The 27,368-nt window shown below is 41.8% G+C and overlaps 1 long non-coding RNA gene across 1 annotated transcript in view; it reads left to right on the top strand.

Annotated features, from left to right (window-relative positions):
• Positions 1-6,522: 6,522 nt before the first annotated feature.
• Positions 6,523-27,368, top strand: part of LOC134758492 (uncharacterized) — a 107,455-nt gene continuing 86,609 nt past the window's right edge. Inside the window, exon 1 of the long non-coding RNA XR_010133718.1 lies at positions 6,523-6,619. This is a non-coding gene — a long non-coding RNA (uncharacterized lncRNA). The remainder of the gene's footprint in view (positions 6,620-27,368) is intronic.

The following is a 27,368-nucleotide window of genomic DNA, read 5'->3' as shown; positions in this document are numbered from 1 at the left end:
AGAAAATAGTAAGACATGTCCCACCCACCCGCAACCTCGGAGGGAATGGAGGGGGCTAATCAGGGCAGCCCCCCTCCTCCCCTCCTCTCCAAGCATTGTGGAAAAGGTGTTCATTGATTAGTAAGATGCCAAGACGGAGATGAACGATTGACTACTATTGCAGGGATCACTGTGTATTAAAGGGTCACTTTTAGAGCAGGAGGGAGGCCAGGGCCCAGCCTGCAGCAGGGAGACCCAGCCTTTCCCTCTTTCCCGTCACACATGTGTTCCAGTACGTTCATCTCTGGTCTCTTGGCCCATAGGGCTGCCTGGCTGATGGTATGATCCCAAGATTTGAATTTGGGCTTAAGGGCTTATGAAAAAGCTCCAGAAAACTCCACTTAGAGGTTTTGGGTACAAGTCCAGCTATTAATACAGTCTTTGATTTTTCATGTGTAAGGGCGCCTGAGCAATCCTGGATCCCTGGTCTAATAAAACCCAAGCCGTAGCCCACAATTGTTCCTAACACCCTCTTTCCTGATGCGCTGGCATCCAGCTTTCTTTCTTCACTTTCCTCTTTTTCAGAGGGACCACCAGGCTCAAGCCAATCTCCTGTTGCATTTTTTTCTTTGTCTACTTACCCCACTGTGTCCTGTGTTTTATGTGTGTCCAGATCATCCTAAAGCCTGGAGGGAGGCTCACGTCATTTTCGCCTTTGTATTCTCCATAGCCTTGAGTACATCCAGGGTAAATGTGTAATAAACCATGGATTCAACTTTTCCTGGCTGTGAAAGGAGAAATTAACATTAGTGTTGTTTGTTGTGGGTTTTATCTAATGTGGTTTGTTCATTCACACCTCCAACAACTCTTCACTGGGGGCCAGGAAAGAAGTGATCCTAAGTACTTGTCCTTATGGCTTACAGTCTCACTGAATCCTCCTCACTATCCTTACGGTTTGTTTTTATTAACCCAAAGTTAACCAAACAGGAAGCAGAGCGACTGAACAGCGAAGGCCACCATGTTTGCAGGTGAGGCTTCTGGGACTTGAACCCAGGTTTGTAAGTCATGGGGGCAGGTGTCCTGGGGAATGGCCATCTCTGTGGTACTTCCTGGCTGGGCTCCCTTGGCTGCGTTGCCGGCACAGCCAATGCACATCACTTGTCTGTTGCTGTAACTGCAGCCACCCACTTCCTCCCAACCGTGGCAGCATTTCTAGAACCTGGCAAGGGACAGCTGTGGACCCAAGCCAGGCCCATTACAAGAGTGTTTTTTCTCCTCTCTAAAGTGACCTATCCTGAAATGTGTGATGCTCTCTCTGCATGGCCATAATTTGAAGTTCCCTCCCTTTTAATAATCCTTTTAAAGAAAAATCACAGTAACACCCACATGATTTGTGATTACCAGAGTAAAAACCACTTTTTTTTTTTCCCATCATCCTGGCATCTGGAGATGAGCAAAGCAGAGGAACAGAGTGTTACGTGCGTCTCCAAACACCTTCTCCCAGGCAGGCGTTCCCTCCAGCACAGCCAGCCCAGCAGCTGGGAGGCTGCTGCCCTGGTCCCCACTCTGCCATGGAAAGAACTTGTGCCAATTGCTTCATTCCCACACTGATTTTCCCAATAAACACACACTGCACACCTCAGTGCCACACCTGTGCTGGGTGCTAACTGAGCAGAGACACAGAGAAGTGACCTCGTCTCCAAAGATGTCCCCAGCTGATGGCCTAATGGGAAAGGCAAATCTCCCTGCCAGAGCTGGATGAGTGCGTAGATTCTCACCAGGCGAAGAAAGGAAAGGCGTTTCAGTCAGATGTCACAGCAAAGGCAAGGAGTGGAGGCTGGAAGAACAGCTGAGTCCAGGGTAGGTGAGGAGTGCAGTGTTTGTGGAGGGAATATTTACTTGGAGGGAACGTGGCTGGAAAGGTAGGCCAGAGCCACCTAGGGAGGGCTCCAATGAAGACAAGGAGTTGGCTTTATCCTTTATAAGCTGGGAAGACACTGAGATATTATAGATGCATGATTCTTGCTGCACCCAGGACTGGGGTGGGGTGTGGGGGGGGAATGTGTTGAGTCTTCAAAAACATGGGTATAGACAGGCATTAGGGCAGATAGTAAAATGTTTTTTCTTTCTTTCTCTGCCTCCTTTTCTCTCCCTCCCTTGCTCCCATTCTTTTTGTTTTAATAAAAAGTATTTAATCTATTTATAGTCAAAGCTAAGGAATATGTTTCACCGATCTATGCCCAGGTAACTGGGATGCAGAGGAAATATTATTAAGGAATTAGAAACACATGATTTACAATCTCAGCCTTCCCACTTCAAAATTAACACCTTCTATGATTTGGGCACTGCGTTCAGCATTTTTACCAACATTGCCTCTAATCCTCACAGCCTTGCAGAGTAGATTAAAATAACAACAGCCACATCAAGAACAACAGCACATACACAAATACCATTTGTTTACTGAGTAATTTTGTTCTAAGCACTATGAGAAGAACTGTAAAGACAACAACCTTGTTGAAGCAGGTTGTGTTATCATCCCTGTTGTGCAGATGAAGAGACTGAGGCTGAAAGAGCACAGAAAACTTGCCCAGGCCACTGTGTGGAAGAGCTTGTCTGACTCCAAACCCACACCTGTCCACACTACCATCCTGCCGCTTAGCACCCAGCCCCCTTCTCTCCAGACACGGGGTTGATGGCCCTTACCCTGCTGCTGTACGTAGGTGGTGTGAAGGTTAAGTGAAGGATTATTTTGCAAATTGCAAACAACATACCAGTACATATCTGTGGAGTGTGATTATTATCAATAAAAATTATTGATTCCAGATAGAAAAATAATTTTAATAAATGAATGCCTCAGCCTCCCTGAAGTTGGCTTTATTTTTATAAAACATAAATCCTTAGGTTTATTTGTGTTGTTTATTAGATGCCTAAGCCACAGATTGCTTCATACTCTAGTAACATTGAAAAGCAAAAACAATTAGGAAATGAGTCAATAACTTAGCAGCTGATTTTTAAAGAAACTTTTATTTTGTTGATCAAAGATTTCTTTTATAGTGGGTTGATTCTAGTACAGGCAAGCATTGATAGGTCCAGATAGTTTTGAGGATATTAATTTCATTTTGGAAAATGGCTCAGATCGCACCCACATATCCAGGTGTTTCCAGGACTACGTGAAACCCAGCAGGAGACCTTTTGTCTCCCTTCTTCAGAGCATTTTACAAAACATATTTATCATCTCTGGAATGGTGGTGTATGGAGCCAGTCTGGGCGGCCAACAGGAGGAAAGGGTGGGTGGGAGGCACGCTTTGTTCCAGAATAGAGTGCCTTTCCTGGATGTCAGGAGGGTGGAAAAATGGCCCCTTCTAATAAACACAGATGGCCTGGGTGCATCCCTGAGTTTTTACTTTAAAAGGATAAAAAGTGAGCCGTACCTTCAATTGGAGACACATGGGAAGCCTGTTGGGCTCAAAGAGCTAGCTGCCCTGGGAGACAGGAGAGGCTGCCTTCCCGGGGCTCTCATCTTCATCATCCCTTCTCATCATCTTTTCCACACCTCTCTGCAGCCCTGCCACCAATTCCCTGCCCTGAACCAGGCCCAAGATACCTCAGTTTCTCCCCGCTTTTACCCTCTCTGCTCTGTGTCTGTCATCGAATTACTTCATAGACCTCTGTGAGCCTTGGTTTCTTTCTGTGAAGCACTATAAAGCAGCAGTCCTGCAGGGAAGATCTGGGAGGTCAGCAAGATACTTTGTTCTGTGTAAGGTACTAGTCAGCACCCACTTTGGAAGTGCTGGGGAAAGCTTGGGACTTACAGCTTCTGCTCTTCACCTCCTAAGTCAATTGCATGGAGACAGGTGTTTCATACCACCTGACCCCTGAGTCTGTCTCTTCCTCTCTTTTCTATAATTGCACAAATCCCTAGGGCATTCTTTGTTTCATTTTATCCTCACATCAACCATGCTGGGAAGATCACTGTACTATTTACCTATTGCTATGTAGCAGATTACCCTAAGATGGAATGGTTTAGAAGAACAAGCATATATTACAATGGAAAGGACTTGGGATGATAATGATGTGTCAGTGTAAGTTCATTCATTTCTGAGAGTGGAGAGGTTGGGAGGGGCTTAGTTGGTTGGTTCTGGATCCGTATCTCTCATGAGGCTGCAGTCAAGCAGTTGGCTGGGGCTGCAGGCATTGAGGACTGGGTTGTCAATTTCCAAGCTCAAGCTCACTCAAAGGGCTGGGGTTGGGGCAACAGGCAGGAGAGTTTGGCTACTCCCAAATGGGCCTCATCATAGTGCTGCTTATGACATAGCTGCTGGCTTCCCCCAGATACAGTGAAGAAAGAGAGCCACCAGAAGGAATGCTAGCCACACTATCTTTTATCACCTAATCTTGGAAGTGCTATAGCATCACTTCTGCCATATTCTATTGGTCACACAGGCAACCCTGGTACTGCATGGCAGGGGACTCCACAAAGTATGGATACCAGGAGGTGGGGATGGTGGTGGCTGTCTTGGGGGTGGCTACCATGGCCACCCAGAAAGTGAATGGCAGTACTAGCTGATCGCCTGTTTGTGCCCTGGACGGTAGGCCTGCCAGTCACTGATGTGTGGGAATGAAAAGATGCAATGCCTGGCAATGTGCCCAATAGGTATTTGATGAAGGAATAAAAGATTGGTTTTTCTAAAATAGGTCTGATTGGTTTTTTTGCTACTAAAACCTTCAGCATTGTCTGATGGATTAAGTACAAATTTCTGACCCAGACATTTATAATCTTTCTGAATGTGGCCCTAGTCTCCAATTTCAGGTCCCAAACTCAAGTCTATGCTCATGTCACAGTTTCTGCCTGGGCTGCCCTTAAAGTTTTGAAATACAGCTCCTCTTCGAGGTCAAGCTAACTAACCCCACCTTCTTTGGTGTCCATGTCTCCTGTCTCCTTGCCCTTAGTAGCAGCCTCCCTGGTTCCTGATGGTGGTGCACTTGCTCACTCAGGCATTCTATTGACCTTTGAAGTTGGTGCTCAACAACTTTGGCCAGAAAGAAAGTTTTCTGCAGAGACTGGCAATGTGTTTCTGACTATGTCTTACATATATTTTTTTCCAATATAGCTTTTCTTGTACCTCCAGAGGACAGGCACCATTTTAATTTAAACACCCCCCCCAAAGGACTTGGCATACAGAAGTGACTGCCCATCTCTTGCAGGAAGTTCAGTCTCAAATTCCTTTCCTCCTACCATTTCATGAGTGACATGCCAGGCAGAATTTATTCAGATGAGGTCTTCCTACACTGGTAGAATGAATATTTTTGATTCCCTAAGTGAATTATTCATATAAACTTCAGAGTTGAAAAGTCTCTATACAGAGTCAGTGGGGAAGTATTTGTTTAAGATATCTACCCTACCTAGACATTAATAAAATGTCCTACATTTAGATGCCACATATTTTATAGGAGTCACATATTTTATAACATCAAGATAGAAGCAAATAGATCCTTATAACAGAAAAGTTTTACAAGTTTTAAAATCAGAAAGTTCTAGATATCGAATTCCAACTGCAATACTTTCTAGCTGACCACTTCTGGTCAAACCACTCATTGCCATTTCACCAAAGATAAAACTGAGGTTTGGAGAAAGATGACTGTCAGCATAGAACCTACATATAGTAGGAACACAATATTAATGTATATAAATGCATATATGTAACTTGATTGCCTCTGGGCTTCAGTTTCCTCTTTTATAAAACAGGAATTATAAAACGGGAATTAGATGTGGCATATATTACATATATGTACCACTTTAAAAGCTAAGCCCCAGTGTCTTAATCTGTACAATGGGGATTATTATCTCTACTCTCTCCATCTCATTTGATCCCCACAGTTGTGTGAGGTAAAGCAAGTGAAGCTTCTTTGTGGGGCACTTTCCTTTGTGATAATGCCCTTCATTAGTAGCCTGCAATCATGGTGTAGGGAAAGAACACAGGCTCTGTGTTCTGGAAGTCCTGGATTCAAATCCTAGCTATTGGGCTTACTAATCATACGGGAAATTAGCTGATTCCGGAATGTCTTTGATCCTTGGTTTCCTCCTCTGTAAATGGAATCCTGTCTGGAAGAGTACCCGGAACATGGCAGCACCTTTTCATTCACCGCTTTGTGCCACTTAGGTGTTGGTGTTTTTCCCGGTAATTGAGAGAATGGATGAGACGTATAGTGAGTTTTCCCTATGGGACAGCATAGCAGTTTCTCATCCTACAGTTTCCAATTCGTGAATGGCTTTACTTTAACAAAATGACAGATAATGAGAGGGAAAGTAGTGTTTGAATGCTTAGACGCCTGTTCTCTCCAATGTCGCAATGTTGTCAAGAACTATCTTTATTCCCTGATTGTCCTGGAGAAGAGAAACATAAAAGCCTTATTCATAGTTTTAATTCTCATTCCAGAGAGGAACAGTGGGTTCTTTCTCCAGTTGTTCTGTCCTTACTGGGGAGGAGCCCAGGGACATATTTCACAGCTAAGTCAACTGCTTTTCTTCAAATTCAGATTTAATCCTTGAGCGAAATGAGTCACTGGCTCATCCAGTTAAGATCATCACCCACTTTCCCAACAAAACTTCTCTTCAAAGAAGGACTCGCTCATCCATCAGGTATTTATTTAGCACTCACTACATACTAGATACTGTTTTGGCAGCTTGGAGCAACAGAGCAGGAAATAAGAGAGGCAACTGGAGCAGTGTTGTATGGTGGAAAGAACTCTAGTTCTGGTGCTGAGAAACTTGGCTTTACCTCCTGGTCTCGGAACTTACTTTCTGTGCAGCTCTTTGAATCTGCGGTATAACAGATGCCTGTTTCACAGGATTGTTTTTATTTATTTGTTTATTTATTTAATTTTTTTGAGATCAAGTCTCGCTTTGTCATCCAGCCTCCTGCGTAGCTGGGATTACAAGCATGCGCCAACATGCCACTAATGCCCAGCTAATTTTTGTATTTTTAGTAGAGATAGGGTTTCACCATATTGGCCAGGCTGGTCTTGAACTCCAGACCTCAAGTGATCCACCTGCCTTGGCCTCCCAAAGTGCTGGGATTACAGGCATGAGCCACTGCGCTTGGCCCCATAGGACTGTTTTGAGGCATGTGGTATTCTGGCTAGACATCTGAGGTTCAGACGGACTTTGGATGCAGTCCCAGCTATGCCACTTAAGATCATGTGGCCTTGGGCAAATCACTTCACTTCTTTGAACCTCAGTTTCTTCATCTACAAAACAGAAATAATAAGGCATCTCTTGGAAGACTGTTGGGATGGTTCAGAGCTAAGAGTAGCAAATGAAAGAGTTTTGTGAAATTCAAGGCAGGGAGAAGATTTTTCCAGGCCAAACTGAAATCCCTTCTGATGTTCCTAGCTTTTCCTGAGGTTCTTTCACACATTTCATAATTAGACCTGCCTGAAGCAGGCTGCAAGAAGACTAGAATCTTTGTCTTTGTTTCTTCCATTACTCTTTGAAACAGATCCTTGGTGGCTAAAACCCAGAGTGAAAACAAAGTAACTTATCAAGGTAACTTTTCAGCCTGCTTGCCCTTGTCATGGGTCTACCCTGGACAAGGGTGGGCCCTTCTGGCTTTGCTCTGCATGTGAAGTCCTGTGCTTTTATGACCCAGGAGATCACTGTCCCTCTTCTCCAGCTCTTGCTATCAGGTCATTTCTGCAAATGTCTCTCAGGGGCGTTCCCTCTAGATGGGGCCAGAGTTTCCCTTCTTTGGCTCATCCTGCATATGCAAATACATCTACTGAATCCTGGCATTCTAAACTGTGGGTAGTCTGGGCCCAATGGCCTTTTAGGGCAGGGCACTGTGAGTCAATAATGGAAAGTTAGAGTCGCTGGTGTCCTGGATCTAAGTGTCCCCATCCCTCCACCCATTAGAGAGGGTGGAGGCCTCTCTAAGGCTCTGCAAAAATTTTCCATATGGCAGGATATAGAAGCACACTCCAATGGAGCCCGAACCTGCTCTGGAGTTGGCCTGATGGCAGAACTAAGGGCTCGGTGATCCTTCTAGGGCTCTCTTGGCTAGAATTGATACACATGGACCTTTTTTGAGGGGCAATGGAGGGAGGAAGGAATCAATGCATGGCTGAGAGCCGAACAGAGGGTCAAGGATGTTAGGGAGGGTGAAGGGATTGTGTGGCATCTGTGTCCCTGCTGTCTGGAAAGCTGGGACATGATGGGTAGATGGTGGATATTCATAAGACATGGAAGTGAGAATTGATTCACTGGTGCAAAAGCAGGGGCATTTTTCACCATTAATTTCCAGTTATCACGAGCTTTTATAGCACTGATTTTACAGGGCCACACTGTCAGTTTTTCAAATCTGATGCCTACTTGGGAGATTATTCCAAGCTTTTCTCTCTGAAAGCCTCAGTTTCCTCATTTGTAAAATGGGAATGACAATAATTCTTGCCTCAGATCCTGGGTGCAGAAGTCAAGTTGGATGTCAACATATGAAACTCTTCAGAAACTCTAAACCCTGGGCAGTTATTGGAAATCTAGAAGGAATGAAACTAGCTTGTGAAAAGCCTAAGGGAAAAAGGGAAAGGGGCAGTTATACCTGTGTCAGATAGGCTCATGAATGGAAAACTTGGCTGCAAGTGGACCTCTTTGTTCGAAACAGAACATTCCTATTTATTAGCTGATTCTTGAAGTGGTCACTTCCACAGGCGTCCACTGTGGTTCTGGTCAGTGGAGGCCTCAGCATGCGAACATTCGCCAGGATGGCAGATTTTGAGCCTGTTGGTGACACCTGGGTCATCACAAACTTAGCGAGACTCTTTCTTCCCATGAAGGGAGATTGATTCCAGAATCTAAGTTTGGGCCAGCAGGTTATTTGAAACTAGCTCTGGGTGTCTTAGAAATACATGGGGAGGAAGAACAAAACATTTGTCTTCTTTGAGCTTTTGATGGGAAGGCCTTTGAGCCTCTTCCTTTTCTTTTCCTTCCCTGAACCCCCAGGCTCCTTTAGAAAAAAAGGTTTATTGTGAGCTCATAGACTCATAAAATTTTGGACCTGGTTCCTGGTGGGAGGACCTTGGGTTCATTGAATCCAATCCTTCCATGGTACAGCAAAGGAAATCTGGGTCCAGAGTAGGAAGGATGTGTACCTGAGGTAGCACAGCCTTGTCATGTTGGGAGACAACTCGTTTCCTGCTTCTTAGTGAAGATCCTTCACTCGACTAAGAAGTGGGTCCAAACTCTCCTCTCACCCTTAGGATAACTCTCCAGGCATATAGGATTTCTTGGACCTTCATATTGAGTTTCTTAGGGAGACAGAGCAGTGAGCCATCTGAGGCTTTGGGTTCCCTGCTACTCCCGTTGTCTGAGTCCTGTGGCCACTGAGCCCCGCTGCCACTCTTCCCGTCCCAGACTCAGTTCCTGCCACCAGGGCTTGGACTGAGGTGAAGCAAGAAAGGAAGCCATCTGCCTGGGCAATTACAGGAACTTGAGAAGAAGGCTTCCTTAAATTTTCACCCTAGGCCCTTCACTTGCCTCACCCTGATGCCAGCCTTGACCTCTTCTGGCATTCCGCAAACGTGTCATGCCCTCTCCCACCTCAGGACTTTTGTGTTTGCTGCTTCTTTTTGGCCTGGAACATTCCATCCCTGAGAGCTGTGTGGCACTCTCACTGCCTTCTGTCTGGGCTCTAAGATCACCTTGGAGGGAACTTCCCTGAGGTGGGGTGGCTGTGTCTTCTGTTTATCCCTCACCCAGTTTTATTTTTCACCCCAGCACTCAACAACTCCTGACATGTTTGTTTACTTCTTGCTTTGACCCTGCATGTGGTATGAATGACGGCCCCTGAAAGTGGCAGAGTGGGGGCAACCCTCAATACATATTGGTTGACTAAAGGATGGAAAGGCTGAGCAGGGGTCACCTGTCTTGCCTCCTCCTTCAAGATGTGACTTTCCATTCCATGGAGTCACTCTGGCTAATTCTTTGGTTTCATTGTCTCCTTAAAAATCTCTCCAAAATATTCAGGCTGAAAGTGCTTTGATGTACCAAGTTTATAGTACACACTCAGACCTTTTTTTAAAAAAATTTACTTTCATCTAACTTTTTGTATTAAAAAATCCTATAATCCCATAACCCACCACCTAGAGGCAGCGTGTTCATTGAGGTTGTTTGCTGTACTTCACACGTGTTTATGAAGACTGCAGTGAAATGGCTGTAAGTGGTAGCTGCTTGTCTGGCAGAGGAAGAGCATCCCTCTGGCCCCATCAGGGATGCTCTGGCACAACAGGTAGGGTCTTCATCATTGCCCTCCCCATTCAAAGCCACCATGGCCCCCTTTGCCTGAAGACTGAGGTCTGAGCTCCTCCACAGGGCTCTTGCAGTTCTGCCACACTGGGCTCAACCCCTTCCCAGTGCTCCCTCCCTTTTGCACCCTTAGAAACCTTTGCTCCAGCCAGACTTGTCTCCTCATTATCCTTCCAATATCTGCGTCTGCAGCTTTCTCACTTAGAAACCTCATTATTTCCACAGCTTCAATTCCCCCACCCCTACCCCATTCTTTGTTTCCAGACCTCAGCTACAGCTCAAATTTCAAATTGCCTGTTGGCATCTCTTTCTGTGAGCCCTGCCAGCAACTCAAACTCAGCATGGCCAGAGCCTGCCTTTATTTTCTCTCCCCAAATTGTCCTCCTCTCTCCTCCCCACATTTCTATTAGGAGCCCCATCATTCTCACTGACACCCAAGTTGGAAATTTCAGAGTCTGATTAGCTTTTCCTTTTCTTTTGCCACCACATCTAGTGAGTCACCACATTCTATCAGTTCATCCTAATGATAGCTGTGGGTATGTTATTAGTCCATTTTCATACTGCTATTAAGAAATACCTGAGACTGGGTAATTTATAAGGAAAAATAAGTTTAATCGACTCAGAGTTCCACATGGCTGGGGAGGCCTGACAATCATGGTGGAAGGTGAAGGAAGAGCAAATGTACGTCTTACATGGTGGCAGGCAAGAGAACATGCATAGTGGAACTGCCCTTTATAAAATCATCAGATCTCTTGAGACTTAATCATTATCACAAGAACAGCAAGGGCAAAACCTGTCCCCGTGTTTCAATTACCTCCCACTGGGCCTCTCCCAAAACATGTGGGGATTATGGGAGCTACAATTCAAGATGAGATTTGGGTGAGAACACAGCCAAACTATATCAGGTATATTGACTAATCACAGACCCGCTATGTGTCACCTAATGTCATCCATAGTTTCTTTTTTTTTTTTCTCTTTTTTTATTATAAGTTCTGGGGTACATGTGTAGAACGTGCAGTTTTGTTACATAGGTATACACGTGCCATGGTGGTTTGCTGCACCCATCAACCTGTCACCTACATTAGGTATTTTTCCTAATGTTAACCCTCCCCTAGCCTCTCCACTCCCAAACAGGCCCTGATGTGTGATGTTCCCTTCTCTATGTCTATGTGTTCTCATTGTTCAGCTCCCACTTATAAGTGAGAACATGCGGTGTTTGGTTTTCTGTTCTTGTGATAGTTTGCTGAGAATGATGGTTTCCAGCTTCATCCATGTCCCTACAAAGGACATGAACTCATCCTTTTTGTGGCTGCATAGGATTCCATGTGACTGTGAAACAAAGTATAAGAACCAATTATTTTTCTTATCAAGATTATAAGGAAAGAAAGGTGAATGTGAGACATTATTCAAGGACCTGCTGTTTTGCTTCAAGTCACAGTTTCTAAGAACCTATTGATAACATTGAGGATTTAGTGTATTGTCCACAATCTCCAAAATGAGGCTGTATGTTGCTTAGGGTACAAGTGAAGCTGGGGTAATACAGGGACCCAGGTATTCAGTGGCCTAACTTAAGCAGGTGTTTATTCCTCTCTTCTGTAATAGTCCAGAGGCAATTGTTCAGGGAGAGCAGGACTCTTGTCCTTTTAGGGCAGCTAGGAACCCAGGCTAGTAGGTCAGTCTGTTGTCTGCATTGTGTCTTTTTGAGACCACTCCAGTTGTTTCTATTTCCCAGCCTGCAGAAATAATTAGGCTGGGAAATTAGCAAGTAGCTGAGCCTGTCTTTGGGAGTGACTTGAAAGTCACACACATCACTTCTGCATGTGTCGCCCTGGTCTGAACTTAGTCTCATGACCACATCTAGCTCCAAACAAAGCTGGGAAATGTAGCCTCTCGCTGGCTACAGTTAGAGAACTTAAGTTCTCTAACTCTATAACCCAAGTGCCTTCACCCTGTCACAGGCCCCCCATGACCTAGCCATTGCCTCTGTTGGTCGCTGCCTCCATGACCTGGTCTCTGCCTCACTCCAGCCTTCTCTCTCTCTGTGTTCCTTCTCTTGCACTGACTTGTTGTGGTTGGCCTGGGTACCTCCAGGCTTGGGCACATACCTGGAATGGTTTGTCTCCACAACCTGCTGGGTAACAGCTGTTTGTACTTCATGACATCTTGGGTGGTTTCTTCTCCAAGAGACCTTCCCTGACCTTCTCTTCTCCTCACTAGATTAGGGGATTCTTCCAGGTTCTCAGGTGTTGCATTCCTCTATCATAGTACTTCGAAAATTATTACGCATGAAATACTTGTAAGCTTGGTTTCCCTGCTAGCATACACATTCCATGAAGAAGGTCCACAGCTTTCATCTCAGTGCCTCCAGCACACAGCACAGAATATGAAAAAACACTAGGGTCCCCTTAAGACTGCAAACACCTTGAGGATTGGCCCATGATAGTTTTATTCATTCTTCCTTTCATTCAATGAACACAGACATAACTCTCATACTCGGCAGGTCAGACTCAATGCTTTGGCTGGTTGTAATAGTTTTCTAGAGCTGCTGTAACAAAGAACCACAAACTGGGTGATTTAAACAACAGAAACTCCTTTTCTCATAATTCTGGGGGCTGGAAGTCCAAGATCAAGGTGTAGGCAAGGTTATTTCTTCTGAAGCCTCTCTTATTGGCTTGTAGATGGCTGTCTTCCCCCTGTGTCTTCAGAGAGTCTTCCATCTGTGAGTGTCTGTATCTTAATCTCCACTTATAAAATCACCAGATTGGATTAAAGCCCATCTAATGACCTCATTTTCCCTTAATTACCTCTTTTATTTATTTATTAATTTTTTTTTTTTGAGACGGAGTTTTGCTCTTGTTGCCCAGGCTGGAGTGCAATGGTGCAATCTTGGCTCACTGCAACCTCTGCCTCCTGGGTTCACGCCATTCTCCTGTCTCAGCCTCCCAAGTAGCTGGAATTACAGGCATGCGCCACCATGCCAGGCTGATTTTGTATTTTTAGTAGAGACGTGGTTTCTCCATGTTGGTCAGACTGGTCTCAAACTCCCAACCTCAGATGATCCGCCCACCTCGGCCTCCCAAAGTGCTGGGATTACAGGCGTGAGCCACCGCGCCCGGCCCCCTTAATTAACCTCTTTAAAGAATGTATCTCCAATATAATCACATTCTAAGGTCCTGGGGGTTAGGTCTTCAACATACAAATTATGGAGGGACACTATCCAGCCATAACACTGGCATAAATTGTGTGGGGCAAAGATGGAAGAACAGAATATGACCAGGAAGGGTAGAGAAATGTTCATGGGGAATGTTTGCAGAAGTCCTCAGGACTATGAGGTCCTCAAGGGAACAACTGTAGCTCATTCCTCTCTGTATTCCTTGTGCCTAAAGCAGAGTGTGGTTTGCAGAAGATGCTCATAAGATAGCCCCAAATAAACAAATAAGCCAATGAATGAAGCAGCATTTGGTCTAATAATGCTGCTATTTGGATGGCATAACTGCTAGCAGGATTATAGCTCTGTTTTTTCGGGCTTTCTTCTTTCTTTCAGGGTCAGAGAGCAAGGCTCCACGTTTCTCATTTGCCTCCAACAATGGCCATCAGGATCAAAACTTTCCAACCCAATTAAACATTTGGGTGGTTGGGACCCACCCAAGGAAAACAAGCATGTGCTCAATCAAATCTTTTATTTGGAAAATGTTTTTCAGCTGAGAGACCTGGGCCCCTTGTCATGCCTGGCTCTTAGATCCTGTTGTTACAAGCCAGAGTGGAAATTTAGGAAAAAAGAACAACTTAGATTTAAGCATCATAATGCCTCAAATCTGTTAAATTCTTTACAGTTTTTACAGAAGGCTTTCACTTAAATGATCTGCTTTGACCCTCACAACGACTCTGTCAAGAGGGTAACAGAAAGAGAATGGGCATGGAGGGCCAGATTTAAGTTCTAATCCTCACTGTGCTACTTCCTGGTGGTGAGCACTTGGGCAGATTGATTTTCTTAAGATCTGATTTTCTCATTTGTGCAATGGAGACAATAATACCAATGTCTCTGGGTTGCTTTGAAGATGAGTTGATACCAGGTATCAGAAAAAGCCTGGCATGTTCTGGCCACTCAGAAAATAGAGTAAAAGCTTAAACTAAGAATTTGAATCATTGTCTTCGCTCACTTTCCCTTTTCCTTTGTAAAATGAAGAAAACATAGTAAATACTTCATAGAATTGAGACAATTACATGAACAACATATGTACATGCTAAGTGCTCAGGAAAAGGTTAGTAGTCACAGTTACTTGTTTCAAACTCATAACTTAAAAAAAAACCTACACACTTACTAGCTTCCTTCTGCCTGTTTCGAACTTCAACCTTCGATTTTGAAAAAACTCTTGTAACTTTCAGTTGTAGGAGAAATAGGCAGATGCATGGAAACCACACCAAACTGGGCATTAAGAGCCCAGGCTTGGGTCTCTTTTTGACACTTGCTTGCTGTGAGACCTTAGGTAAGTCACTTATCACTGCAATAAGCAGATTGGACCAGATTAACGCTCCTTACAGCCCCCAAGAATCTATATGTTTAGTCCACAAATCTGCCCAAATCCAGTAAGAAACCTTAGCACCTAAAAGGAAAATTTAATTGAAAATTTTCTGATTTACGTGTACTTAACCAAACAAAACCCTACTTTTTAAGAGTCCTTTGATGTTTAAGCTCCCTTAAGGAGTCTTTTTTTGTTTTAAGGGACATTTTAAAGCTTTTCTTCTTAGAAACAGGAAATCAGATTTTGGCATGGGAAAAGAAATTCGAACACGCCAAGACTTGGGGGGTGGGAGCAGTTGGTTTGTTTTCAAACAGGATTCTAGAGGGTTCCCAAGATTGGTAAGAGGTGGCCCAGGCCACCCTGACTCAGCCTCCCAAGGGTTTGCCAACTCAAAAGGCGGTGTGGACGTCTGAGGCGGTGGCAAGGAAAGTGAGCCTGAAACATTTCCCTGGCCTTTTCGGACTTGTTGAATGTTTTCTTTTTGCCCTCAGTCCCACGTCTTACTTCTTAGTCTCTTTTGTGATATTTGGCAATCCAAATTGCCAAATACCTTAAGTGATCTCTAAGGAAAATATTTTTCACTAGATGATTGCTTTTTCCTTCCAGAAAAAGAGAAAGAAAAGAAAAGAAAAACAGACAAATACACAAGTACGTGTGTCAGAGTGAGTTCCAGTTACCACTTTGAAAAGCTCTTAAGCATTCTGTCAAGCCAAATGATTTCACAAAGTTTAAGTAGTCATCAAACAGGCAACTGGGGTGGGGGAAGGAGATCCCAGCTCGACCTCCCAGCAGCCAAGTGACTCAAAACAGTCCCCTTCACCTCTCTGAGCTTCAGTTTCTTATTTAGGAGGTGGAGAAATGAGGACTGTTCCACCGGGGTGGCTGATAAGGTCATGTGTGATCAGGGATAGTCTGAGGCCCCAGTAGATGCTCAACGAATGCCCCCTTTCTTGATCTGGATGGGCGGTGCTTTTGTTGACTGACCAGTCTGTCCTTTGTCCTCCTGCAAATGACTGATGTGGATGCTGCAGGCTTAGAGAGGTGGTGTGCCATGGAAGGTGGAATGCTGGGCGGGGGGCCAGATGACCTTGCTGCAGCTGCTGCTGCTTCTCCCTCTCCTTCTCCTTCTTCTCCCTTTTAAATTGTGATGAAAACAAAACCCACATAATAAGTTAACCCTCCTATCAAGTTTTAGGCCTACAGTTCAGTAGTGCTAACTCTATTCATATAATTGTATAACAGATTTCTAGAACTTTCTATCTCGCAAAACTCAAACTCTATACCCATTAGCAACTCCCATTCCTGTCTCCCCCACCCCCTGGTAACTGCCATTCTACTTTGTATCTCTATGATTTTGTCTACCCTAGCTATCTCATATAAGTGAAACCACACAGTATTAATCTTTTTGTGACTGATTTATTTTCCTTAGTGTAATATCCTTAAAGTTCACCTGTGTTGTAGCATGTCAGAATTTCTTTCCTTTTTAAGGATGAGTAATGTTCAATTGTATGTATATTCTACATTTTCTTTATCCATTCATCTGTTGATGGACATTTGGGTTGCTGCCACCTTTTGGCTATTTGTGAATAATGCTGCAATGAACATGGATGTGCAAATATCTCTGGGAGATGCCACTTTCAATTCTTTTGGGTATATACCGAGAAGTAAAATTGCTGGATCATATGGTAGCTCTATTTTTGTTTTTTTGAGGAACCTCTGTACTGTTTTCCAAAGAAGTTACAGCATTTTCCATTCCCACCAGCAATGCACAAGAGTTCTAATTTCTCCACATCCTTACCATCTTGTTATTTTCTATTTTATTTATTTTTTGGCAGGGGATAATGGGCATCCTAATGGGTGTGAGGTGATATCTCATTATGGTTTGGATTTGAAGATGGTTTAGCTTCTAATGTACTGTTGTCACCTCTTTCACTTGATGGCCCTGTGACCTTAAGCTCTTTCTAGCATGATGACCAGGATGCAAGCTATGAAGAGACAAGCTTCCCAGGTGTATCTGTGTTTTAGGGCTGTACCTAAAACACACTAACAAAGTACCACAAACCAGGTGGCTTAAAACAATAGTCATTTATTGTCACACAGTTCTGTAGGCCAGAAGTCCATGATCAAGCTGTTGGCACAGTTGGTTCCTTCTGAGGCCCTTGAGGAAGACTCTCTTCCCTGCCTCTCCTTTACTTCTGATGGTTTGCTGGCAACCTTCAGGATTTCTTGGCTCATAGATGTGTCACCTTGATCTTTGCCTTCATGTCACATGGTGTCTTCTCTCCGTGTATGTGTTCATGTATCCAAATTTCCCCTTTCAATAAGGACGCCAGTCATATTGGGCTGGTGGTAGAGGCCTCCTCTAATGACCTCATTTTAACTTAATTCTCTCCGTAAAAAGCCTATTTCCAAATAAGGGCACATTCTGAGGTACTGGGGGTTGGAATTTCAATATGCCATTTTGGGGGATATAATTCAACCCACAACACCAGGCTTGTCCTAGCTTGCACCCAGGGGTTATTTGAAACATTGATAAGTGCAAGAGAGAGTGTGATAAGAAACTGGAAGCACAGATGATGAGGACCTCAGCTGGGGAAGTCATATTCCTTCAACTCTTCCCAGAAGCCAGCAAGATAAAAGATAGTCCTGAGCCAAACAAATGCTTGTATCTGGGCATAAGAGTAAGATCCTGAGAAAAATATAAGGGTTGGAGTAGCTGTTATCCTCCCAGTCAGTGCTTTTGGGTGAGTTGATCTGACTTAGAGGCACAGGATGGTCTATAGCAGCGGGCTCTTTGTTAGTCGAGATCAGCTTCTCAGGAATGAAATCAGAAGTAAGTGTTGGGGTGTCACAAGTCTATTCTTAGCTTCCACTTACCAGCTAGTGCAGCCTGGAAGGTGGACATGGACTGTGTGTTAGAGAGTTTAGGGCAGGATCAGAAATGCCAAGAACTTGGATGAAGGCCTGATCTTTATTGGATGCAGAGCCCCCGTGATGGCCTGAGTTGCTCAGTATTGGTTGCTTTCCCAGTGTTTGAAGGACAATCTTGGTCTAGTGTTCATTTGGTCCAATGGTCTATTCCTATGACATCATACTGCCTAATTCCAGTTATGAATATAAGATATGAAGTGGATGCTGTAATGTGCCACCAAGATCCCTCTTCAGGAATAAATGACATTCCAGTGCCTGAAAATGCTTCTGGCCTTCTCTGGAAATCGTCTTGTGCTGGAGGGAGTTGCCTTAACCCAACACCATGCCCCCTTTCTGGGGCAACCTGCATCCAATGACTGCTTAATGCAGAAAGCCCATAACCTTTGCTGGAAAGTGGGTAAATCTGACAGGCCTTTCCAAATCCTGAGCTCCTGGTGGGGTTAGCTGAAACTGCTCTGGAAGGCTTTGCTGCAGCCTGGTTTTTCCCTTTGCCCCATCCTTTGTCCTTCCTTTCTCTCCACAGGTATAGAACTTGAAAGAATGACCTACGAAGTGTCCTACATGCTAATTTCCATCTCAAAGCCCACTTTCCAAGGAACCCAAACTGCAGCATACTATCTTTCTGAACTTGAAGGTGAACTTTCCAACTCCACAGAGAAAAGAAATGAATGTAACTGGCATATGGTTGTAGTCAGAATATGTTTCTCTCATAAATTAAATAACGAATGGACAGATCCAAGCTCCAACTTTCAAAGATGCACAAGACTAGAGAACATCTTTTTGGCTTTGATTCAAAATCATGAGCATGTGAAAGGAATAGCATATACAGTGAAAAAAAAACCTTTAACTGTATATTTGTTTTAAATATTTTCTTAATCGGGGAAATCGTTTTCACCAAAAGCGTGCACACACAGGATTGCCACATCTGACCAGTGTGAAAAGCAGAGCTTCAGATGATGTTTTCTGTCCAGCCTGTGGCCATGCACAAAGAGATGGGTGTTCTTTGGTTCTGATTCTGTGTAAATGCATCCCATCTGGTGTGAACTGTTCAGCACCTGCCAGAACCACTTTCTAAGAAGGAGGAATTTAAGAGGGGCTTTTGCAAAGTCAGCAAGTAAACCTTTCAGCAGTTTGGAAGATGTTTTGGCAGGGCTGGGGGTGTGGGGCCCTAGTTACTGACTAGAGGTGGGAATGTGATTAGAAAGTTCCCACCTGCAGAGCTGAGCAAATAGACATACACTAATCTTTATCTACATCAAGATGAAATGGTTCTTAAGTGCCTCTTACTTTAAATGCAATGCCAGGACGCAGGCCTATGTGCTCCTATGGTAAGGACACCACTAATATTTCTAGATGTTCATAGGCTGAAGTCAGACCCCATGAAATCACAGATCCCTCAGCTTGATGCCTTAATAGAACCTCAATTTTTGATAATGCCACTCGATGCTCAAAAGCAAAGCCTTCCCTGGTTATACACTGGCTCATGGTGTTCTCTTCAAGCTCTTCCATAACTGAGCCTGGAGGAAGACATTCATGCTGCCCACTAGTATTTCTGTCCTCCTCCTAGGAGCATGGAGTGATTGTCCTTCCATCTCCTTCAAATTAGGCAAGACTATGTGATTTGATTGGCCAGTGTGATGTGAATAGAAGTGTCATCGATTATTTCTGAGTGAAAATGTTAAAAACTGAAGTCATTCTCCATGGTTCCTCTGGTTGATGTAAGAAGACTTTGATTGGAGTCTTGGTTTTGCTACTTATTAACTGTGTGATTTTAAGGTTCAGAGAGGCTATTAACTTACTCAGTTTTCACCTTTAGAGACCAGAAACAAAATAATATTTTTCATACACAGTGGTTATTTCATTTGCTCCCACCATCCCAATACGTCAACCACATTAGAACCCTTACTTTTGCCTGGAGATGCCCTGCATTTTACACAACCAATATTTCCTGAATTCTTTGTTTTAAACATGAGTTTTTGATGAATTACAATATCACAGGACAAATTATTAGGACCCTGTCAGAAAGCAGCCTGGAGTTTATATATGTCAAAGAAGCTGATTTTGGCTTGTAAACTGAAAGAAGTAAGCATTCCTGAAAGTCAGAAAGATGAATGGATTAAAAGTATGAAAATAGGAAAATAAATGCCTTAAAACCAAGCTCTCTTACATGTATAGAATGCTAATATTTAATGAAAAGAAAACACTTCAGTGGTTTTTACTTTCAATACGTTAATAGTATGCTTGATTTAGTCATTCATTAAAAAATATTTACCAAGTTACTACCATGTGCCGGGGAGTGCATGAGGCACTGGGGATAAAGCAATGAACATGACAGGGAAGGTCCCTATCTTTAAAGTATTTGTGTTTTAGGAAAGAGAGATAGATAGTAAACAAGTAGGTAACAAATACACATGCTGCTTTCAGGTGATGAAAACTATTATGGAGGAAGTAGACCGTGACTGCCAGAGAGGAATGGTGCCGTCCTACCTACTCGGTCTGGGTCATCAGGAAGACCTCTTGCAGGAGTGATGGGTTTGTTGAGCCCTGAAGTTGAAGACCAGCCAAGGGAATGTCCTGGGGAAGAGGGAAAAGCAAATGAAAGACTTTGGCGTGGGAAAGGGCTTGGAGGGATGAGAAGGGAGGCCATTGGGACTGAGGCAGCAGAGGAGAGAGGGAGGAGAGAATGTGTAGAATAAGATGAGAGGGTGGGTGGTTGGATGTGGCCCAGAGTATGCAGGACCTTGAGGCTGCAATAAGAGGTTAGAACATGATTCAAATTGCAATGCGATGATGTGAAACCATTGTAGGCTTTCTTTTTTCTGTTTTTAAAAATTGAGGTGTAACTCACACTTAGCAAACTGCATATATTTAAAGAATGTAATTGTATAAGTTTTGACATATGTATACGTACATGAAACCATTTCCACAATCAAGATCGTGGACGTATTCATCACCCTCAAAGCTTTTCTCATGCTACTTTATAACCCCTTCCTCCTAGCCTCCTTTTCTTGACTCCCCACCCATCCTAGGCTGCCACTGATCTGCTTCCTGCCACTATAAATTTGTTTAATATTTTAAAAACTTTTAAAATTGGTAATAGTTTACATATTTTTGATGTACACATGCTATCTTGATACCTCTATATACAATGTGTAGTCACCAAATCAGGGTAATTGGGATATTCATCACCTCAAACATTTTCTTTTCTTTGTGTTGGGAACATTACAATTCTTCTAGCTATTTTGAAACACACTGGGAAGCTGAGATGGGTGGATCTCAATGTCAGGAGTTTGAGACTAGCCTGGCCAACATGGTGAAACCCTGTCTCTACTAAAAATACAAAAATTAGCCGGGCATGGTAGTGTGTGCCTGTAATCCCAGCTACTCAGGAGGCTGAGGCAGGAGAATCGCATGAACCCAGGAGGTGGAGGTTTCAGTGAGTCAAGATCGTGCCGCTACACTCCAGCCTGGGTGACAGAGTGAGATTCCATCTCAAAAAAAAAAAAAAAGAAAGAAATGTGCAAATATACAATAAATTATTGTTAACTATAATTTTTCTACTATATTATTTAATACTAGAACTTGTTTCTTCTAACTGTAGTTTTGTACCTCTTAACCAACCTGTCTTCAATCTACCCTCCCGTCTTCCCATCCCTGGCTTGGTAACCACTATTTTACTCTCAACCTCCGTGAGATCTGCCCTTTTAGTGCCCACGTATGAGTGAGAACAGGCAATGTTTGTCTTTCTGTGCCTGCTTATTTCACTTAATCTAATGACCTCCAGTTACATCTATGTTGCTGCAAATGACAGGACTTCATTCTTTTTTATGGTTGAGTAATATTTTGTTGTGTATAATTACCACATTTTCTTTATTCCCTCATCATTGATGGGCACTTACGTTGATTCCATATTGTGGCTATGGTGGATAGTGCTGCAATAAACATGAAAGTGCAGATATACTGATTGCCCTTTTTTTTTTTTTTTTGGGATAGATACCCAGCAGTGGGATGCTGGATCATATGGTAGTTCTATTTTTAGTTTTTTGAGAAATATCTATACTGCTTTCCAAAATGGCTGTACTACTTTACGTTTCTACCAACAGTGTATGAGCATTCCCCCTTCTCTACATTCTTGACAACATTTGTTATTTTTCATCTTCTTGATAATGCCCATTCTAACTGAGGTGAGATAGTATATCATTGTAGTTTTGATTTGCATTTCTCTGATGGTCAATTTCTCTGATGGTCAATGATTTTGAACACTTTTTAATATACCTTTTTGCCATCTGTATGCCTACTTTTGAGAAACATCTATTCAGGTCTTCTGCTCATTTTTAAATCAGATTTTTTTTTTTTTGCTGTCGAATTGTTTGAGTTTTTTACATATTCTGGTTATTAATCCATTGTCAGATGGGTAGTTTGCAAATATTTTCTCCTTTTTTGTAGGTTGCCTCTTCACGTTGTTGTTTGTTTTCTTTGCTGTGCAGAAGCTTTTTAGGTTGATGTAATCCCATTTGTCTAATTTTGCTTTGGTCACCTGTGCTTTTGAGGTCTTTTTCAAAAAATCTTTGCCCAGACCAATGTCCTGTAATGTTTCCCCAATGTTTTCTTTTAGTAATTTCAATTTTCAGTGGTTTCGGATCCTCCATTTAAATGCTTAATCCATGTTGAGTTGATTTTTGTATATGGTGAAAGATGGGGGTCTAGTTTCATTCTTCTGCGTATAGATTCTTACCGTTTTCCCAACACTATTTATTAAAGAGACTGTCCTTTCCTCAGTGTATGTTCTTGGCACCTTTGTCAAAAATGACTTGACTGTTAAGTGCATGGATTTATTTCTGGGTTCTCTGTTCTGTTCCACTGATCTATGTGTCTACTTTTATGCTAGTACCATGCTGTTTTGGTTACTATAGCTTGGTAGGATATTTTGAAATCAGATAGTGTGATGCCTCCAGCTTTGTTCTTTTTGCTCCGGATTGTGTTAGCTAATTGGGGTCTTTTGTGGTTCCATACAAAATTTAGGATTATTTTTCTATTTCTGTGAAGAATGTTATTTGTATTTTGATAGGAATTGCATTGAATCTTATAGATGTTTTGGGAAGTATAGATATTTTAACAATATTAATTCTTCCAATCTATGTGTATGGGATATCTTTGCTTTTTGTGTGTGCTCTCTTCAATTTTTTTATCAGTGTCTTATGTCTTCCTTATAGAGATTTTTCACTCCTTCGGTTAAATTTATTCCTAGGTATTAAATATTTTGTAGCTCTTATACGTGGGATTGTCTTCTTGATTTCTTTTTCAGATTGATCACTGTTAGTATGTATAAACACTATGGATTTTTGTGTGTTGATTTTGTATACTGCAACTTTACTGAATTTGTTTCTCAGTTCTGAGAGATTTTTGTGGCGTCTTTAGGTTTTTCTAAATATAAGATCATGTCATCAGCAAACAAGAATAATTTGACTTCTTCCTTTCCAATTTAATTTTTTTACTTTTTAAAGAACTTTACATAAAGACAATCGTATGGTAAGGATTCTTTAAAATCTAACTTATTTTCCCTAGCATAATTATTTTGAGTCTCATCTGTGTGTGTTTCTTTATTGCCAAGTAGTATTTAATTGTGTGGATATACTAAAATTTGTTTATTCATTGACCCTGTTAATGGACATTCGTTTTTGGTCTTGTTTTTTCCAGTTTCTGTCTATTGGAAATAAAGCTGCTAAGAACGTTTGTATACAGATCTTTGTATGAACTGTTTTATTTTTTCTTGGATAAATTCCTAGGAGTGCAATCACTGGATCATATGGTAGCTCTGTGTATAACATTTAAAAAAGCCATCCAACCTATTTTCCAAAGTGATTGTAGCCTTTTACATTCCCATTACCAATGTGTGAGAATTTTAGTTTTTTCACATCCTTGTTAACACTTGGTATTGCTAGTTTTAAATTCCAGCCTTTCTAATCAACATTTAGTAGTTTAATTTGTATTTTCCTAATGACTATGATGTTGAAAATCTTTTAATGTGCTTATTAGCTATACATATATTAATATTTTCTTTTGTGCAGTGTATGTTCAAATCATTTTGCAATGTTTAAAATTGGGCTTTTTGTTTTCTTAATATTGAATTTTGAGTGTTCTTTGTATATTCCAGATACAAGGTCTTTATCAGATTTGTGCTTTGTGAATATTTTCCCTCAGTCCGAGTCTTTTCATTCTTTTAACAGTGTGTCTTTATAAATTTATTCTTTTTTTTTCTTTTATGGATCATGATTGTGGTATCATATCTAGGAAATCTTTGCCTGATCCAAGGGCTACACAGATTTTTCTTCATGTTGGTTTTCTAAAAGTTTTATGGTTTAGATTTTACATTAGGTTTTCATCTGATCTATATTTGAGTATATTTTTCTATATGGAATGAGGTATAAACAAAAGGTTTTTTTTTGCTTATGAATATCTAATTGTTTCAGCACCATTTTTTAAAAAGACTGTCTTTTCTCCATGGAATTGCCATTTATTCTTTGTCAAAAATCAGTTGTCTATATAATGTGAGTCTATTTCAGTATTCTCTATTTCATTCCATTAATCTATTTGATATTTGTCTAATCAATAATAATCATACTGTCTTGATGACTATACTTTTATAATGAAAGCAGGTAGTGATAGTGTTACAACTTTCTTCTTTATTGAAATTGTTTTAATTATGCTAGATCCTTTCCATTTTCCTGTGAATTTTAGAAAGCCTGTTAATTTCTCAAAAAATACATGCTGGAATTTTGGTTGGGGTTGTGTTTAATCAATAGGCTAAATGGGGAGTGTTGCTCTCTTAACAATAGTGAGTCTTCTAAATGCTGAACAAGATATATTTAGCTTTTCATTTATTTAGGTCTTCTTTAATTCCTCTCTGCAATATTTTATAGTTTTTAGTGTATAGGTTCTTCATATCTGCTGTTGGACTTTTTTCTAAGTATTTAATGTTTTTAAAGCTATTGCAAACTGCATTTTAGAAAACTTTCTGATTATTCATTGTTAGTATATAGAAATAAAATTGATTCTTTGGGGTATTGATAATGTATTCTTCAACCTTGCTAAACTCACTAGTTCTAGCAGCATTTTTGTAGAGTATATTGAATTTTCTCAAGGATGATTATGTTATCTGCAAATAAAGACGCTTTTATTTCATAGTTTGTAAGCTGGAAAACTTATATTTTATTTTCTTCCTTGATTACACTTACTGGAAGCTCCAGTACGATGTTGAATAGGTGGTAGGAATAGACATCATTGTCTTATTCCTAATTTTAGGAAGGAAAGTATTCACTCTTTTATGATTAAGTATGATTTTATTGGTAGGTTTTTCATAGATGTCCTCTATCAGATTGATGAGTTTTCATTCTTTTCCTAGTTTGCAGAGAGTTATTTTTATCAGAAATCGATGTTGGATTGTGTCAATTTTGTTTTACATCTGATATGGTTTGGCTCTGTGTCCCCACCCAAATCTCACCTTGAATTGTAATAATCCCCACATGTCAACGGCAGGACCGGGTGGAGATTATTGAATCATGAGGTTGGTTTCCCGCATGCTGTTCTCATGATAGTGAGTGAGTACTCACGAGATCTGATGGTTTTATCAGGGGCTTCCCACTTCACTTGGCACTCCTTCCCCTTCCTGCCACCATGAGAAGAAGGATATATTTGCTTCCCCTTCCACCATGATTGTAAGTGTCCTGAGGCCTCTCCAGCCCTATAGAACTGTGAGTCAATTAAACCTCTTTCCTATATAAATTACCCAGTCTTGGGTATGTCTTTATTAGAGGCATGAGAAGGGACTAATACAACATCTTTTGAGACGGTAAATATATTTTAGTTTGTTCGCATAGTGAATTACAGACCGATTTTTTGAATGCTGAAACAACCTTGCATCCTGGAGATTAACCCTGCTTGGTCATGATGCAATGACCTTTTTTTATATTGTTTAATTGATTTTGCTAAAATTTTGCATCTATGTTTATGAGACCATTTACATTTAAAGTGATTATAATATGCTTAGGTTTAAGCCTATCATCTTGCTATGTGTTTTCTATTTGTTCCATCTGTTCTTAATTTTCTTTTCCCTTTTTTTTGCCTTCTTTTGGATTGAATTTTTTTTATGATTCCATTTTTATCTCCTTTTTGGCTTCTTAGCTACAGTTCTGTTTTGTTATTTTAATGGTTGCTTTAGAATTTATAGTATACAGAGCAGTTTGCTGTTCTCCTTGTGGAACATAGAAAAGGAGTGAAGAAAGGTAGTTTTGGTCTCCTGCCTAGGCCCCACAATCTTTCCTAGTGGACCCAAAGCTCAGGGATACCTTGGGTTGCAATACTTCACTGGGTATGGTGGGCTCAGTGAAGTTGTTGATACTCAGCGGGGCAGTTTATTCTGTTTTTAAAACTGTAGTCAGTTTCTCTTCAACCATTATGCAAGAGGATATGGGAGAAGCCACACATCAAGAGGCACCTTTTGGAAATCTACCAGGAAGGTTGATGGAGCAACCTGGAAATACAAGGCTAACAGCAGACAAGGGTTCCAAAAAGCCTCACTCAGACCTGTCTTTCTGCTTCTCTCATGCAGAGGTTCACAGCTACCTTACTGCTCAAAAAGGGACTTTCTTCTCAGATGAGACCTCCTGACCACCTCCCCAATCTGGCAGTTTGACAAAATTCCGTAGATTTTAAGGTGCTCATGGTGTGAAAGTGTTGGGAACCGTCCAGACTGAGTCTCTTTCAGTTCCTCAAGAGTTCCACGCTTGTTATCTGCAGGCCTTTGTCCATGTGGTCATCTCACCTTGGAACACTGTCCCTATTGTTCCCCACTCCATTTGCCTAAATCCCGGAGAGCACAACTTTCTCCAGGAAGAAAACCATCTGGAGGAAGCTGAGATGAAACTTCCTCCAGATGATTTTCCTCAAGCCTCCCCCATCACCTTAAAGAATCAGGTTGCCCTCCCTTGTGCCTTCATTGCCCACTGCTCCCCATTGCAGATAATGCCTCTTTCATTATCTAGCTAATGAACAGTCTGGAGAGGAGAGAGAAAAAGACATGAACTCTTGGAATCATGTGACATTTTAAATTTATATCTGTTATTTACTTTATAGCCAGGCATTCTTCAAAGTACTGTACACAGCTGATAATATTATAAGATGGATAGGTGAGTGAGATTGCAGGCCCTTGATAAGTCAGGTGTGTTGTTTGCACAGAGAGACTGTGACCAGGGAAGGCCTAACCTATAGGTTTTGGAGTATTCAAAGGTTTGAGGGACATGAGAGAGTAAAGCATCATTAGTAGCACAGGTTGAGTAAAGCTTTCTCTTGTCCCTGGTATCTGACTGCAGCAGCTTCTCCAGCTGCTTCTCCAAAGGCATCCAATGGCTAGCTGTAATTTACATAGCCACCCTCTTTATTTTTTTTCTTCTTAGGTTTATTCACTTTTTATTAAAGTATAACATGGCTACAAAAAAATACACCTAAGTGGCAATTGGATGAAGTTTTACAAAACATACACAACCATATAGCCAACACCCAGATCAAGAAACAGCACGTTCCTGCATCTTAGAAATTCTCCATGCCCCTTTCCAAGTTATTGTCTCTGTAGCCCACAAGTT

This window comes from Gorilla gorilla, chromosome 1, assembly GCF_029281585.2.
Source record: "Gorilla gorilla gorilla isolate KB3781 chromosome 1, NHGRI_mGorGor1-v2.1_pri, whole genome shotgun sequence".
NCBI classification, from domain to species: Eukaryota; Metazoa; Chordata; class Mammalia; order Primates; family Hominidae; genus Gorilla; species Gorilla gorilla.
The sequence above is the reverse complement of the archived record's forward strand: the minus strand, read 5'-3'. Positions and strand labels throughout refer to the sequence as shown.